This window comes from Maylandia zebra, linkage group LG4 (assembly GCF_041146795.1).
Source record: "Maylandia zebra isolate NMK-2024a linkage group LG4, Mzebra_GT3a, whole genome shotgun sequence".
Lineage (NCBI taxonomy): Eukaryota > Metazoa > Chordata > Actinopteri > Cichliformes > Cichlidae > Maylandia > Maylandia zebra.
Window position 1 is genome coordinate 12,600,845 of NC_135170.1, and position 7,754 is coordinate 12,608,598.

Below are 7,754 nucleotides of genomic sequence, written 5' to 3' on the forward strand. Positions count from 1 at the left end.
AAAATATTAATTCTAAAAATAAATCTTAGTTTGTTTTACAGAAGATCAGACAAAATTGACTAACTTTTGTCAATATCAAATAAACTGAGAACTAAAAGGAAATTCTCAATCTCTCCTTGTTGTATAGCTGAGCTTTTCAAACAGTTTTAACAGTTACTTTAGTCTGACAAAAGGCGAATGACGAATTAGGGCTTCCAGTCAGAGATTGAGCATGCACCGCTTTATTGTATTTCCAGACTTGCTTTCGGCACAATTTACAGTGCGCGCTACTCTGTTTCTGTCAGACTTGAAATAGCCGAAATACCTTCACACTACGGAACTTCTATGGCTTTTCCGTTCGACAATCTCTCCGGCATTGGAACCATCATCTGTTTTCTCTTCGGTAACCTTCAGTCACGCTCGGTTGATTTTTCTCTAGTCAGTGGCTGTGTCCCAATTAAGAGACTGCACGCTTGAAGTACGCGCACTACACGTACTACGTACGGTGCGTACTATAAGTACGAGAAGTGCGGAAGTGAGAGGCTTGTGAAATGGGACGGTATACGCTTCGTCGCGCTGTTCAGGTTGCCTAGCAACCATGATACTAACCGCGAGACACGTTACATACAGCTTTGTTTTTTTTTTTTTTGTTTTTTTTTTTTTTTTTTCTAAATGACATCAGAAACAGCAGTATGCGACATTACGTGATGGCAGAGCTTCAGTTCATCCTTTGTCATTTTTTTTTTTTTTTTTTTTTTTTTTTTTTTTTAATAAATAGGACAGGGGGAATGAATGAGAGAAAGAGGGGGAGAGAAAGAAAGAAAACCAAAGGGGAGAAGAGACGGTGAGAAGGGGGGGGAAGAGAGAGAAAAAAAAAAAGAACTCCTGGGTCACCTGTATGGAGAAAAAAAAAAAACAAACAAAAAAAACAAACAGAGGAGACAGCAAACAACAAAGAGCAACATAATAATAGAGAAAACAAAGCACCATCACAATAAACTAGCTAGTCATAGATATCAATATTTACTAAATAATAAACGATATTGTGCAGCACGCAAGATAGACAGCGCACAGTGTGCTTTGAGGCAGCAGCCAAGAAAGCTTTAGTCCGCGTCTGTGAATACCCATGTGTGCATACCTGTGTGGATCAGCATGCTTGCATTCCAAAGGTTTCTCCATGTAATGATCTGCTAGGGAGTGTGGGGGGGCCACAGCCCCGTCCTCCAGGGTGTGAAGCGGGTATGGAGGAGATCAAAACTCCAGACATCCAGAGGCCCCCAGAACACAAGAGACCATGGAAGACCAACAGAGGGGCAGCCGCGCCACTGTTCCAGTAAGAGCTGAGGAGAGTCCCAGATGAGGGCTCGCCCAGCAGCCGCGGAGCAGAAGTCAGGGGGAGTTGCAGTGACGCGCCCATGAGCTCCGCCGGCCCCCAGCTGTGCCTGAGTGACCGAGCCCCAGGCCGAGAGGCCGGGGGCACCCCACCTCCAAAGGGGCCCGAGCGAACATACAGCTTTGTTTGACAGAAATGAAGGAGAAAAATGTTCTGTTGGTCATTCATTTTTGTCATGACATCACTTTAGTTGAGTATCTGAGGCTGAGACCACGGGACTGTAAAACATGATTGTTGGGCTTCATTCCTGTGCTGAACAGTCATTTAAGATTAGTTAGTAAATAACAATTAGTTAATGTTGTTCATGAGACTAAAGTCATCTCACTGTGGCAATGTAAATATAATATGGCCAATATTATAGTATTGTCAGATTATTACGATATATATATATATACATATACATATATCACTGACTTTCAGCTTGTTGTGTTTGTGGATATATGACTGACTTTAATTATTACACATTCGCACATAAATAAGTGACGTCATATTCAGTACTTTTGACAGTTCACTCTTCGGCCGCTCCATCTTATTAGGGAAATTCCACATACATAAATGTAAATTTCAAAACTCAAACGACATTTTTAATGTCCGCGACACTTTTTACCTGAATAAATGAAAGCTGAATAAAAGTCACATCTGATGAAAGGAAGTTTCTTTTTGGATCAAAATGAATTGATCTCATTCATGAGAGAAACGTTTGACAGATTATATGACAGCAAGTCATTTACATCTGTTACCGTCAATTATTTTTTGGCAAATACCAGAAATCACTTTGGCAAACGATCACTTTTTGGCACAACACTGGGCACCGGTCATTAGAGAACATGAATGATTATTGAATATTTAGTATGCAAACAGAATGACATAAATCTCTAGCATTCTGCACTTTATTCAAGGAAGTTAAGTAATGTGTTGTCTTTAAAAAGACAAAGGCGCGAGTGAATTAAAGTTGGATGTTATGTTTTGTTCACAGTGCCTGAATATATATCATGGTCAAGAAGGACTTCAAATGAGCCCTTTTGAGTCAGATAAATAATAATATAAGTAGTGATTTTTCAAAATAAAAGTCCTATGAAGGTTTTATGAATTTTCTCAGTGACCTTAAACAGTTGTCCAAACACACAGTGGAATATATCTATAATACACAGAAACACAAACTTGTGCAGAAATTACATTTTAATCATCAAAGTCACATGTGAACTATTTACAGAAAATCATATTGTGGGATTTTGACTTTTTGCCCATACGCAATGTCAATTTTTTCAAGTCCGTCTTCGTTGGTTGATGTCTCCACCATAGGACGATTCAGTCTCTCCCACAGCTTTTTTTTAGTGCTTCTCCCCAGCTCTAAACTGTAGGGACGTTTGCGGCCATTCTTGGACCTGCAAGAAGAAATTCAATCAAAATGATGCATGTGGTCAAAAACCATACTGTAACCATTTTAGAGCTGGCGATTTAAAAAAGTGACAGGACATTTGGAGACAAACGTACGTCAGCATGCTATCTACCACCTCATGGTAGACTCGCTGATAATCTTCCACTGAGAGGTTGTGGATTTTTAAAGGGCTGTCACTGGAGCTGGTTGGCTGGTGGTCGGTACTGCATGGCTCGGGTCTGGGGGGCAATTTTTTTGCCACTGGCAGGTCATCATGTGAGATTGCAGAGGGAGGCACTGGATGCTGGGCTTCGCTTCCTTTTCCGGGGCTGACTGACTGTTCTGTCACGGTGCCGGGGCCTCTGGGTTGAATTAACAACCTGGGGAAAGGTCAGAAGCACACAAGGGAATGTCAGTAGTTAATAGCGACCTCATTTTTTTCAAACAAGACAAAAATCTAAATTTGATGAACCACAATGAAGTCCAAACTCCAAAACCCTCAAATGATTCTGTTCCTGAAATTTTACACATCCAACCTGGTCCTTGCTGCAGCACGGTTGTTTCCTGCTGGCTCTGGGTTTCTTTGCATCACGGGCCTGGCATGCAGTGTTTCTCTTACAATAATTATGGTCTTTGAGGTGATCGGGCACAGTAAGCTGCAGGTATACACAAAAATGACAGTAATGCAGACATCAGTTAGTAGCTCATGAAACATTTAAAAAATAACAAACCCTTTCATATGTCCATAAACTACTTAAACCACTCGCACGGTTGAATAACTTGTCCACAGTGATTGTAATGACAAAAAATATCCAACATGTTCACATAAAATCATAAGAACTAAAACCAGGACAATGCATCAAGGTCAGTGTAATAAAAGACGTGTCAACTTATGGGCTCGTCGTGTTAGAGCTTCACTGCTGCATACCCCCAAATGACATGTCAAATAATAATTTGCATAAGCTAAACAAACACCAAAGTCCATGTTGTATTAAACTCTAATTTCTGTTATAATCATTGCTGCTTATTGCCGTTTTTGAACAATGCAGATGCACAAAATACCTTTGTAACTGGCCATGCTTGGTCACGTGTGGCACTTATATGGTTTAAAATGACATGTAGGATATAAAGAAAAGCAAGCTACAATAATAGGAGAGCCCTGCCTTGTGTGTGGGGGGTAATGAGTTCAAGATCATCATTAGGCTGTGGTGTAATGAGGGACCTCTACCCAGAGGTGACTGTCTTGTCAGGTGAATAATTGTAGCATAAGCCACAATGAAGAAGGAGATTAAAACTTTAGTTTAAAAAGCCCAAAAGCAGAAGCTTTGAGGATTTTAAAGATGATCACAGTTACATGTGGCTCCTGTAAACATGTGACAGTGTGTACATTTGAGAATTCAGATGATGCTGCAGAACATGGCTTGCATATTTGTAAATAAACATTTTGGGGATTAGCTTTTCTACAGTGAATAAAGTCTCAGTGTTTACTTGTTTTATTCCCTGATTTTAGTTTTAAATACAAAATAAAGGCCCCCAATCAGGAACATGCACAGCCCACCCCCCCAAAAAAAGCTAGAAACAGGCCTGGTGATCATTATGCACTTGAGTTAATTCGAGATGTAAGATACTCTACTTATTAGCAAAAACTGAACATTTTTATCCCAGCTGCAATCTTTGGTGACATGTCTGCCACAAGATCATTTAATACACGCAAAAGAAAACGTTATTATAGGTAACATACTAGTTTAAATGACTTTATGCACAGTTTACCCGTTTACAGCTACAGTGCAACAGTCTAACATGCAAGTATAACTCCCACGTGCACAGGCCTAAGTTTTTAATGCTTTTTATCCACATTTGTGTCGTCTATATTTTCATGTTGCCCTGTTGCAAAGTGAACTCTTTCTGGCCGTCGAGTAAATATTCAAAACTTATTGAAAATGGTCATAAAATCTCACATTTTTCCATGATGGATGATGGTTGCTGGGTCGCTTTCCTCCGTGACATGGGAGTTGGACACTTGTAAGGCTGCAAGAAGTCTTGAGCAGAAAGTTGTCTTACTTTTGCAGAAATTTGCAGAAATCCCTTGTAGCTTTGCACAACACGCCGAGTGAAATCTGTCTGAACTATACCAAAAGATGCAATGCAAATAGAACCTGGAGACGCATAGCAACCACGCAACCTGTCATGTTAAATCACGCATTTTTGTACCTACTGTTAAAAATCACTGTAACAATTGTTTTTAGTGAGTTTTTCCCTCAGTTCAACCTCACTTATGGCGGCTTTTTTAATATTTAGGCATCCACATAATTACTCCATCAAAGTGGTGCGTAATGATCATACGAAAATACGTCAAAACAGAGCAAAAGTGGTTTTATTTGCCACAGCATATCACAGCAGCTCATTGTATTTGAAAACTACTGGATTTCATAAATTGTGCTTATTTTATAAATGGCCCGGAGAGTAGCAAATTCTCTCTTTCTACTCACTGTACTGAACCCGCTGCACTACCCACTTTCACCAATAGGTGTCACCCTTTTACCGTGGAACCAGCTATGTACAGCTCCAAAGTCAATCGCTAGAGAGATCTGTTGCAGTAATAACTTCTTTCCAAAAGGTGTCTGTATAAAAATCTCTGTTATGCTCTGTTAGTTTGCAGTGCCTTAGTCTGTGGTGACATTTTTGTTGGCTCATGCTCATGAGTCTGTCCCAGCCTCAGAAATGGATTTAAGACGTTTTAGTTTGATATATCGCCCTGTGGTCAGTTTTTGACATTCATTTTGTTGCGGTCTTCAAAACAGAAAACAGTTACATCTGAAAGAAGATTTTAAATAAAACAAAAAGGGACAATTATATAATACATAATAATACATAAATGTAAATTGTCTGTTTTTTATACAGCACTTTTCTGCTCCACTTGCACACTCAGAGCACTTTATGAAACATGCCTCATTCACCCATTGACACACACATTCATACCCTTTTATAGTGTTTTTTAAATAACATTGACATGCATTCTCACTCTATACTGTTTATGGCATACAGTATCTGCTTTGTTGTTGCATCACTAAAAGAACTTTTTTTTGGTTTATTTTTTTGGTTTATACATCTGAGTTTATTTCAGATTGTGGGAGGAAAGAAAATGAGAACACAAACCCCAGCTCATCAGGGGGTCTGAAACAGGGATTTTTTAAATATTATTTTATTTTAGTTGCTGAGAGGCCACAAATCAAATCATTGCACTGCTGACATTTGTGACATAGTTTTGACTTTTTTATTTGATTACATTTTGTATGATGGATTATGCAGAAAAAGTAGAATTGGGCTGAAAGGTCTATTGCTTTATTGCCTATTCAGGTTGTGTATCATGTTTTAAAAAAGTAACTGAGTAACTAACTACTTTTGAAGATAAGCAGTCAGTAAATTAACGGGATTATGTTTTTTTGGAGAAGTAATCAGTAATTAGTTACTAATTATTTTTTTTCAAGTAACTTGACCAACACTGGTCATCATAACATCAAACAGGGGTAACTTAATGAAACCCTTGCATTAGAAAAATTTAAAAGATTGTTTAACTTTTAGAAATTAGTGAAATGTGTAGTATAAAGACGGTGACCTGTTTACTTAAAATTAGCAGCAGGTATTAGACATTGACCAGACAGATCTAAGGAGCCATGATATCTTTAAAACAAAACAAAAAAAACAAACAAAAAAAACAAACAAAAAAACAAAAAAACCTCCTAATAAATAAATAAATAAATAAATAAATAAACATAGAACATAGGTAAACAGGATATTTGATGTTGCCAGAACTTTGCATATCACTGTACAGTGATCCAGTGACAGATTTGACCCATTTATACATCATTTTATTTATTCATTTATTTTTTTGTGACCTTATAATAGTTTTATTATACTTAAATCACATATATTGGTGTTTACTTTTACTGTAAGTCTTATTACTGCTAAAATTAACGGAATAATTCAATATTTATAATTTATTTAGTTTTAATTGAGTTGCATACAAAAAATGTGCAGAAACCACCACTAGTTAGAAGGCTATTTGTCTACTTCTTGTTACATAGTTACAATTTCGATTTACTGTTCTTTCAAAACTGGCTGACTGACTCAAAAATGTACTCCCTTTTGTTTTGGAGCTGTCTACTGTATTAGGATGTGCTCGATTCAGAGAATTAACTAGAATGAACTTAAATCTTTGAAAGGAAGTGTAAATGTTTAGCCACATTCTGTTATTACTGCATTATTATAGCAGCGTCATCAAGTACTGTAACACTAGGACGTGCTACAGTTTGATATGTAGTGAGTAGTGAGCTCTATCGGCTTAATCCTAAGCTTGAGAATGGTGTGTTGAGAGTGGGAGGTAGGCTTAGTAGAGCAGCTATGCCTGAAGATGCAAGGCATCCCGCAATTATAGCCAGGGATCTGCATATTTCTGACCTAATACTTCAACATGTACATCAGAAAATAGGGCATGGTGGACGTAACCACATGCTGTCCGAATTGCGGCAAAGGTATTGGGTTCCAGGTGCAAGCATTGCCATAAGGAGGATTTTGGCTAAATGCATAGTGTGTCGCAGACTTCATGCGGCATCAGGATGTCAGATGATGGCAGACCTTCCACAAGATCGCATCTCACCCGATGAACCTCCATTTTCTCGGGTTGGAGTGGATTGTTTCGGACCCTTTCAAGTTAAGCGTGGAAGGTGTGAAGTAAAGAGATATGGAATTATCTTTACATGCCTGGCAGTGAGAGCTGTGCATTTAGAGGTGTTGTCATCTTTGAGCACAGACTCTTTTATCAATGCGCTTCGTCGATTTATATCAAGGTGAGGTCAGGTATTGGAGATACGATCGGATAATGGTACAAACTTTGTGGGTGGTGAACGCGAGTTGAGAGAGGCAGTGGAAGGATGGAATCAGGCACAGATTCATGAGATGCTGCTGCAAAAGGGCATAAAGTGGATTTTTAATCCTCCTGCTGGT

General features: G+C 38.6%; 1 long non-coding RNA gene across 1 annotated transcript; it reads right to left on the minus strand.

Moving 5' to 3' along the window:
• Positions 1-2,596: 2,596 nt before the first annotated feature.
• LOC143418477 (uncharacterized) lies at positions 2,597-3,467 on the minus strand. Its single transcript, XR_013098469.1, has 3 exons — positions 3,287-3,467; positions 2,867-3,130; positions 2,597-2,757 (listed from the first exon to the last, which is right to left on the minus strand). It is a non-coding gene; the product is annotated as an uncharacterized LOC143418477 (long non-coding RNA).
• Between the last annotated feature and the right edge of the window lie 4,287 nt (positions 3,468-7,754).